The 7,684-nt window shown below is 48.9% G+C and overlaps 1 long non-coding RNA gene across 3 annotated transcripts; it reads left to right on the top strand.

Moving 5' to 3' along the window:
* Window positions 1-2,376: 2,376 nt before the first annotated feature.
* LOC140602502 (uncharacterized) lies at window positions 2,377-6,716 on the top strand. Of its 3 annotated transcripts, none has more exons than XR_012005438.1 (5): window positions 2,377-2,521; window positions 4,495-4,669; window positions 4,831-4,965; window positions 5,365-5,440; window positions 6,335-6,716. It is a non-coding gene; the product is annotated as an uncharacterized lncRNA (long non-coding RNA). The 3 variants fall into 3 exon arrangements; XR_012005439.1 differs by lacking the exon at window positions 2,377-2,521 and adding an exon at window positions 3,939-3,975; XR_012005437.1 differs by lacking the exon at window positions 2,377-2,521 and having other exon boundaries at window positions 3,982-4,669.
* The last annotated feature ends 968 nt before the right edge of the window (window positions 6,717-7,684 follow it).

Below are 7,684 nucleotides of genomic sequence, written 5' to 3' on the forward strand. Positions count from 1 at the left end.
CCCCGTGAGGCCCCAGGAGGAACAACCACAGTGGCGGCGGCCAGCTCTGGAGCCCTGGAGTCAGCCCCTGCAGTAACTCCAGAGCTCTCCGTCTGCAGGGCCTGGAGGCTCCGGGGCGGGGCCGCTGATCTGCTCAGCTCGGGGCAGGAGCGTCCTTGCTGTCCTGGGCCCTCCCGGCTTCTGCCTGTCCCGGGGGGAGGCTGGATCCTGGGCTGTGTCCCCGGAGCCCTGTGCTCCCGGGCCTGTGCTGTTGGATTCGTGCTCCCAGCCGCAGCCCCCTCCGCGCAGAGCCTCTTCCTCTGCCAGAGCCGCCTCCGAGTTTATCCCAGGTACAGCCATGCGCGCACTGCAGCCCTTTAGGGAGCTCGGACTGGGGGTGTGGAGCGTGCTCTCTGGGCCCAGGTGCTCTATTAGTGCCCCTGGGAGCCTGAGGGCATCCTCGCCCTCCTGGGGTCCCGCTCTAACTCGCTGCCAGCGCCTATACATCCAGGGAGATTGGTGAAGCTCCTGCTTCTCTTGCTTGGGGCTTTCCTGCCTGTGGACACTCACCCCGGCCTTAGCCCGCCCCTCGTGGGCCCCTTCCCCCTTGGATGCCTTTTGTTTCTTTTTTTTTTTTTTATGATAGTCACAGAGAGAGAGAGAGGCAGAGACACAGGCAGAGGGAGAAGCAGGCTCCATGCACCGGGAGCCCGATGTGGGATTCGATCCCGGGTCTCCAGGATCGCGCCCTGGGCCCAAGGCAGGCGCTAAACCGCTGCGCCACCCAGGGATCCGGACTTTTGTTTCTTTATTTCTTTTTTCCCTGTCTTCCTACCTAGATAGAAGCCTAAACTCTTCTCACAGTAGCATTCCAGCTGTTCTCTCTTTAAATCTCAGGCCGAATTCTTATATTTTCAGGATGATTTGAAGGTTATCTAGGTAATTTGGTGGGGACAGGTGACTTGGGGACCCTACTCTTCCGCCATCTTGCCCCTCCTCCACACAGTTCACATTTTGGACTCAATACCAGGGCAAGCAGTAGGCACAGGATTTCTTTTATTTTTGTTTTAAGGTTTTATTTATTTCCCCATGAGAATGAGAGGCAGTAACATAGGCAGAGGGAGAAGCAGACTCCCTGCAGGGAGCCCAATGTGGGACTCAATCCCAGGTCCCCAGGATCAACCCCTGATCCAAACACAGAGCGGTTGAGCCACCCAGGCATCCTAGAAACAGGATTTATTATCTCAGGGGAAATTTTTTAAACTCAGATACCAGTCAGAAACCTTTCCAATTCTTAGTGACAACAGTTGTTTTACTTCCAGATAAGCAGCAAAAACCAAGCCCCTAGCAGTTAACAAATTTAATCATCTGCACACCACCGCATCCTAGCCTGCCAGTAACATAAACTCAAGTGCTCATCTATCCTTATTTTTTACATCTGGACATTTCCATTTCCTTTTCGTATTCTAGGATTGACGGCACCATCGTTTTTTTATATAAATTCATTTTTTATTGGTGTTCATTTGCCAACATATAGAACAACACCCAGTGCTCACCCCATCAAGAGCCCCCCTCAGTGCCCTTCACCCAGTCACCCCCACCTCCCATTTCACCCCCCCAGTTCGTTTCCCAGAGTTACGAGTCTTTCATGTTCTTTCTCCCTTTCTGATAGTTCCCACTCATTTTTCTCCTTTCCCCTTTATTCCCTTTCACTATTTCTTATATTCCCCAAAGGAATGAGACCATATAATGTTTGTCCTTCTCTGATTGAATTATTTCACTCAGCATAATACCACAGTTCCATCCACGATGAACCAAATGGTGGGTATTTGTCATTTCTAATGGCTGAGTAATATTCCATTGTATACATAGACCACATCTTCTTTATCCATTCATCTTTCGATGGACACCAAGGCTCCTTCCACAGTTTGGCTCTTGTGGACATTGCTGCTAGAAACATCGGGGTGCAGGTGTCCCGTCGTTTCATTACATCTGTAACTTTGGGGTAAATCCCCAACAGTGAAATTGCTGGGTCATAGGACAGGTCTATTTTGAACTCTTTGAGGAACCTCCACACAATTTTCCAGAGTGGCTGCTCCAGTTCACATTCCCACCAAAAGTGCAGGAGGGTTCCCCTTTCTCCACATCCTCTCCAACATTTGTGGTTTCCTGCCTTGTTAATTTTCCCCATTCTCACTGGTGTGAGGTGGTATCTCATTGTGGGATCGATTCGTAGTTCCCTGATGGCAAGTGATGCGGAGCATTTTCTCATGGCTGCACCACAATTTGCCTAAGTCCCTATTGACGTGCATTAAGGTTGTCTCGCATATTTCTCTAACTCTAATAAAAAAATCTCACCATGAACAGTCTTACAGGTATTGAGAATTATGGGTATTATTTTGTAACTTCCTCGTTGTATGACATTTTTTTTTCAGCAGCATTCATCAACATCAGAATGTCAAATTGTTGGAATCTGTCATACTGGAGATTTTCTGCCCAAGAAAGCAGAATAAAGAGATCTGGCAAGAGAGCATAGACTTTGGTAAGGAAATCATTGAAATTAGGAATCCTAGATTCTGTAGTGGGTGAGGAGAGAAATCAAGATAAAAGGAATCAGAATCAATAAGAAGAAAGGAAGGGTCAGTGGTTGTGGTTCCCATGAAGTAGGAACAATTCAGTGATTACATTGTAAACTCAGGTAGTACTAGTCTGAAGATTCAATGTATGAGTACGATTTCAGAAGTGGGATAATTCTTGGGTACTGGGAAACACCAGGTATGGCCATAAGCAGCTGAGGTAGAATGGATGGGTGGATATTATTGATAAAGGAATCAAAGGAGAAGCCAAAGCATTGAATCTACATGGACACTGTAGATTCAACAAGATCATCTACATGGACGCTGACGTCACTCAAGATGATGGACTCAAGGGGTGCGAAGGTTGCTCAGTGCATTGAGCATCTGCCTCTGCTCCAGATCATGTTCCTGGGGTTCTGGGATCAAGCCCCATGTCAGACTCCGCACTGAGTGGGAAATCTCCTTCTACTTCTCCCTCTGCCCCTCCCCAGCTTGATCTATCTCTCACACACTGTCTCACCTCCTTCTCTCTCTCTCTCTCTCTCTCTCTCTCTCTCTCCCTCCCTCCCTCCCTCCCTCCATCCTGCTCTCCCTGTCATTCTCTGTCTCTCTCTCTCTCTGGCTAACTCTCTCTAATAAATAAATATTTTTTAATAAAAAAAGATGATGGACTCAAGACCAAGACTTTGAGATAAGCACAAGTTTTTCATAGAAAAAACGGGTATCTAGACCGGGAGTGCCAGGGAAATGGTGAGTAGCAAAGTTTCTAGGGAACAAGAGATTTCCTAATGAGGAAGAGGAATAATAGCTTGAAGGTGTCAGAAGAAACAAGGAAAATACTCTTCATCCTCACCTCAAGGAACTGTAGAGTTTGGGAGGAAGGGTCCCTATTTAAGACATATGCAAAGGAAGCAGTATTTTAATGGAAAATCCAGGTTACAGTTAAAGCCAGGAGATTCAAGAAAGAGGAAATCAAGAAACCGTCTAAGGAAACAGGAAGTTTTCCAGGTATTCACCTGGACTTCTTAATAATATCACTGATATTCATGGAGTGACCTAAGTGATGTACGAGGGCTTTGGAGAAGGGAGTAAGTTAACTAGCCGAAGGCATGCACTTCCCACTTTACCCACACCTGCTTCCGATGTATTCTCTGGGTGCCCAGCCCCTGACTGAAGCACAGCCCTTTGATCGATCTTTGTCTAGTGAGGGGCAAAACTACATGTTCTCCCAAGGCCCAGGGACGCCTATGACATTTCTTCTGTCTGCTATTTCCTGGGATCAGTCTCCAACCTCGCACCTGGGGCCATGTCCCTGGCTGGTGAGCCTGCTGACGTGCCCAGAGGGAGGGGCACACACGTTTCATAATGGGCATTGAGCCAGGGGATGATGAGTGGGCTGGTGTGGGACATAAATAATGGGGTAAATCTGAGCTTATGTCCAGTTACTCATTTGGGCAAGATGAGTAACTAGCCAAATGCCGTTGGAGAAATGACAAAAAAGCTGCCTCGGATTTCTTCTTCTGGACCCCTCCACCTACCTACTCTAATCCTTCCTCCTCCCGACCCCGGGCTCCACCTACCCACTCTATTCCTTCCTCCTCCAGACTCTGGGCTCCTCCTATCTACTATATTCCTTCCTCCTCTCATTGTCCAAAGCCGTTTCCTCTCGTGTGTAACTCTTTTCGTCCACAGAACACTCCCCAGTGTCAGCCACCTCTCTCAACTCATAAGAGGATCTCTTTTCCTCCTGTTCATAGTACTGTCCCTCCTTGCCGCCCTAACCTACAGGTTTCCCCACCCAAATCTTGCTCTTCCAAAACGTCCAGCCCCCGCTCTTTTTTTCTCGATCCTGTTCCCCGTTACTCCAGTTTCTTCTTTGCTCCTACTCCCCCTCCCAGCCCTTCGTAGACTTTAAAGTCTTATCCTCCCCACATTCCAGCCGACTCCAACCAGACCTCCGTGATTCACAATTCCTATTCTGTGGAGAGATGATTTCCCTGTGAGTCGGATGGTTCTGATATCATCCAGAATTGCCAGAACAATCGATCCCCAGGAGCTTGACTTGGTGAATGTTGGGAACTCAAGACAATGCCAATCAACATTTAGCTTGGAGGGTAAGCCTTGTCCATGATGGTGTTTTCACCCACAACATGGTTATCGTACTATTCTCTGTATGTTACCTTCATCCTTGCAAATCGCCTTCAGATGCCAGAGATGCCTTTAGCAAGATCATCTCTGCCAGAAAACCAGTTTCTTTCCTCTCTTTCCTAATTAGGCGGCCTGAATGAATTCTACATTTATAACTGGTTTCTCCATGGAATTTGGTCTGTGACCACAGAGCAAACAGCAAGACCAGGGACACAAGGTAGAGAAGAATGAGTGGAAATCATGTCATCTGATCTCTACATGGGTAAGTCCTATTGATCTGCCCAGGATGAAAGTGAATGTGAGAATGGGTGACCTCTAAGAACTCCCACACAAGCACAAGACCCCTATTATAGACATAGAAGGATTCAAGGTTCTTTGGTCTGGTTCCTCCAAGACTTTATTGTTCTGCACCCTAGGATTTGTGGAAATGGACTAGGGACTTTCTGCCTTTGAGAAATGCCTCCTGCAAAAAAGAAGGGGCCCCCCATTATGTTGTCATGGAAGCTCTGACCCTTGAACCTCTGAAACCCAGAAAATGGCAGGCACCAAAGCCTAGAAGGAAAGTATACATCCGTATCCTTTCCAGATGATAGCATCCTCTTCATAAACCAATATATAGATCCAGTGGAATCTCAATCAAAATTCTAACACATATTTTTAGGAAACGTGAGAAGCTGATGATACTTTGCAATGACAGGCAAAAGAGCCAAGAATACCCATGACTCCTTTAAGAACTGGTAAGAATAATTTTCCTACCAGATACCAGACTTACCACAAGAGCCCACATCCCATAGCTCTTGGCTTTCTACCTTTCTACTGTGGGGCGTGGCCCTTTCTCCCCCTTCTCCAACTCTAATCCCGGCAGGCGTCTCTGCGACAGGACTGCCTCAGGGGAATTGGAGTAAAGAGCTCAGTTCTAAGAAAGCAAGGGAGGGAGGGAGGGAGGTGTGGACCGAAGGCGAGAGAAAGGAAGGGAGGAAAGAAGAAGGGACAAAAGGAAGGAAGGAGGGAGGGGAAAGGAAGGAAGCAAGGAAGAGAGGAAGAAGGGAGAGAGGGAAGTAGGCAGGAAAGAAGGAGTGAGAGAGGGGAGGAAGGAAGGCCTTAGTATAAAGCTCCTCATGTACTGGAGCTTCTCTTTGCCTGTGGGGAGAGCAGACTGGGAGACCAAAGGGTCCAGCGGGGACTCCCAACCTCCACAAGGGGAGCTGAGCCTGAGAGAGCTCCATCAGCCCCAATGTAACTTAGCGCCCCCCGCCCCCCACTCCAATATCAGAGCTTCCTGCCCCCCACACCGGACCTGAGACCATGCCACTCCCGATGTGGGGACACTGGGGAAGCCACACTCAAATACCTGCAACTGGGGATCCCTGGGTGGCGCAGTGGTTTGGCGCCTGCCTTTGGCCCAGGGCGCGATCCTGGAGTCCCGGGATCGAGTCCCACGTCGGGCTCCCGGTGCATGGAGCCTGCTTCTCCCTCTGCCTGTGTCTCTGCCTCTCTCTCTCTCTGTGTGTGACTATCATAAATAAATAAAGAAAAAAAAATATTAAAAAAAAATACCTGCAACTTCTGCCCTCCTGGTAAATTTGAGGAAACTGTATCCATTCAGTTAACTGTGTAAGTTAATCTTACAGCTTCTCTACGATGGACGTGTCAGAGCGCTTGCTGTTGCTTCTCCGTGGAACCACGTCAACAACGTCAATTCTTTCATCCTGTGAACCTGTGCTGAGCCCCTGGGGTGTGCTGGCCCTGGCCCCTCGGACTTTGAACCCAGGTCGCCCTCCCTCCCTGGAGCGTCCTTCTGATGCCCACGATCTCCTCTCTGCATCCCCCCGAACGTGATGACCGCAGGCTGAACCACATCAGGGTGCACAGCGATATCGCGCTCCACAACGCTAAAGGGTGGCGCTTGGGAGAAGATGATCGCCACACGGAGTGTTCAGCGCCCACCTCAGCCTCTTCCTGAAACCCAGCCTGTGTGCTGCGTGGATGAATAAAGAGGACTTTCAAGCGTCAGTCGGACCTTTCCTTTGTGGAGTCTCCCATTTTTCTGCCCGCATGCACTGCTTCCAATCCTTCATCTTGGGGATCCCTGGGTGGCCCAGCGGTTTAGCACCTGCCTTCGGCCCAGGGCGTGATCCTGGAGTCCCCTCCAGTTCCATCCATGTCGAAGCAAATGGTGGGTATTTGTTGTTTCTAACGGCTGAGTAATATTCCATTGTATACACAGACCACATCTTCTTTATCCATTCATCTTTCTATAAACACTGAGGCTCCTTCCACTGTGTGGCTATTGTGGACATTGCTGCTAGAAACATCGGGGTGCAGGTGTCCCGACATTTCACTGCCTCTGTATCTTTGGGGTAAATCCCCAGCAGTGCAATTGCTGGGTCGTAGGGCAGATCTATTTTAACTCTTTGAGGAACCTCCACAGTTTTCCAGAGTGGCTGCACCAGTTCACATTCCCACCAACAGTGCAAGAGGGCTCCCCTTTCTCCGCATCCTCTCCAACATTTGTTGTTTCCTGCCTTGTTAATTTTCCCCATTCTCACTGGTGTGAGGTGGGATCTCATTGTGGTTTTGATTTGTATTTCCCTGATGGCAAGTGATGCAGAGCATTTTCTCCTGTGCTTGTTGGCCATGTCTATGTCTTCCTCTGTGAGATTTCTGTAGAACTCAAATTGTTTCAGCATGTGCAAATGTTAGGAAACTCTTCCAGAGGGACTCCTGGGTGGCTCAGTGGTTAAGCATCTGCCTTTGGCTCAAGGCGTGATCCTGGGATCCGGGATGGAGTCCCACGTTGGGGTCTCCAATCATCAGTAAAATGACTACTGGTGAGGAAATTGTTATCTTCTAACATGTTGGCCCCTCTCCCTGGGTATCAGGGAAACTATGCTTTCTTTACCATTTATCAAGATCCAATGACTCCACCAAACCTGAGAGTGTGGGCTCAATTTCTGCCCTGACACATGCTGTATGTCTGG

The sequence above is a fragment of the Canis lupus genome, chromosome 13 (genome assembly GCF_048164855.1).
Source record: "Canis lupus baileyi chromosome 13, mCanLup2.hap1, whole genome shotgun sequence".
NCBI classification, from domain to species: domain Eukaryota; kingdom Metazoa; phylum Chordata; class Mammalia; order Carnivora; family Canidae; genus Canis; species Canis lupus.